Here is a 1,837-nt window from a genome sequence, read left to right on the forward strand (position 1 = left end):
GGCCAGCCTGGTCTACAAAGTGAGTCTAGGCCAGCCAAGGCTACACGGAGAAACTCTGTCTCGGAAAAAAAAAAGTTTTTAAAAATCTTTTTGGGAAAGTACAGATCTTTCCCAAAGTACTTGCGACCTCTTTTATTGACCGAGAAGCAGTGCTCAGGACAAGGGTGCAAGGAGGAAGGGTCTGAAGTAAGCATAACAGTAAATTCCTTTGCAAGGTACATAGGGCCTCTTTTATAAGAATGGATAATTTAGGCGAGGGCTGGCTCTACAGATAGTAAAAGATCACCAGGTTACTAACTACATCCAACCCCAGCATTCTAGATAGAAAACAGGTGTAAATTCCTTCCACTGAGGAGAAAAGCCTTTACCACTCCTGGTTTCTGTAGTGCTATCCCAGAGCACAGGGACCTCTCAGGCCCTCCACGTTATGGACCTCTTCCCGCCATGCCCTCCCTCAGTAGCTGACTCAAAGGTATTCCTCTTGAAGGCTAGAAATCCCCTGAGCCTGACATTCCACAAGTCCATCTGATCATCACCTCAGGGTGGAGTTCCTGAAAGCTGGCTCTGCCTCCCAACTGGCTGAGCAGCTCTGTCAGCCACAGGGTGGCCCAGGCTGGAGTCCAGTCTCACGCCCTGACTCCCCACACTGCCTTACTGCTCTGATGCCAAAGCCAGCCTGTTTCCTCTTTGTTCTTTTGAGAGAGGGTCTCACTGGTAGCCTAGGTGTTGGATCCTCTTGCGCCAGCTTGATTACTTGGTTTATAGGAATCGCCACTATGCTATGTCTGATTTTTCACTCTACCCTCTGCCTACCTCCTGCCAATACTTATGCTAGAGGCACTCTGCCACTGGGTTATGTCCTTAGCCACATTACTTCCTTATCTTCTTTGTTTATTTGCTTGGGTTTTTTGTTTGGTTTTGGTTTTGGTTTTTTTTTTTTTTCTTTTTTTAGACAGGGTCTCACTATATAGCTCCAGTTGATCTGAAACTCATTATGTAGACAAGGCTGGTCTTGAACTCACAGAGATCCGCCTGCCTCTGCCTCCCAAGCACTAGGATTAAAGGCATGTACCACCATGCCTGGCTAAATTTGTATTACATTATTTTACTTATGTGTTTGTATGCATGTGCACATGCACCGTGCAGGTAGCAGGGACCAAGTTCATGTCACCCAGATGGCATCTTACCTGCTGAGCCATCTCGCTGGTCTCTTAACTATTCTTTTTTTTTGTTTTTGTTTTTATTTTTATTACTCTGCATGCATGTACACCTACATGCTAGAAGATCACATTATAGATGGTTGTGAGCCACCATGTGGTTGCTGGGAATTGAACTCAGGTCCTCTGGAACAGCAGTCAGTGCCCTTAACCTCTGAGCCATCTGTCCAGCCCTCTTAACTCTTCTTAAGGCTGCCTGAATTGTTTGTCCACCTTCCTTCCCACTCAGGGCCTCTGCAGAGATCAACCCATCTCCTTGCTCCTTCCAGAACATTTTCTCACTCAGATGACCTCAGTAGCTTCCCATTCCGCCCACATTCCTTAGCCTGCCACCAAATGGCCACTAGAGCTGGCTCTGTTCCTCCCCTTGCTCTCCTGAGTGTCTCTGGGACTCCAAGTGTCCCCTCCTTTCCCCCCTGCCTTCCCCCTCCTTTCCCCCCTGCCTTCGCTTCGGCTGTTTCTGGTCTTCATTTGTTCTCCCCAGCTCTTCCACCTCACAATCTACACCCTGTCTAGACTTTGGGGCTCAATTCAAGTGCTATCCTGGTAAGACCCTCTTAGGGTTTTTCAGAACCCAAATTCCTGCTGAGTGCTCCTGAACCACAATACTTTCTTTCTTT

The sequence above is a fragment of the Acomys minous genome (assembly GCF_964271855.1).
Source record: "Acomys minous genome assembly, chromosome: 12".
Taxonomy (NCBI): Eukaryota; Metazoa; Chordata; class Mammalia; order Rodentia; family Muridae; genus Acomys; species Acomys minous.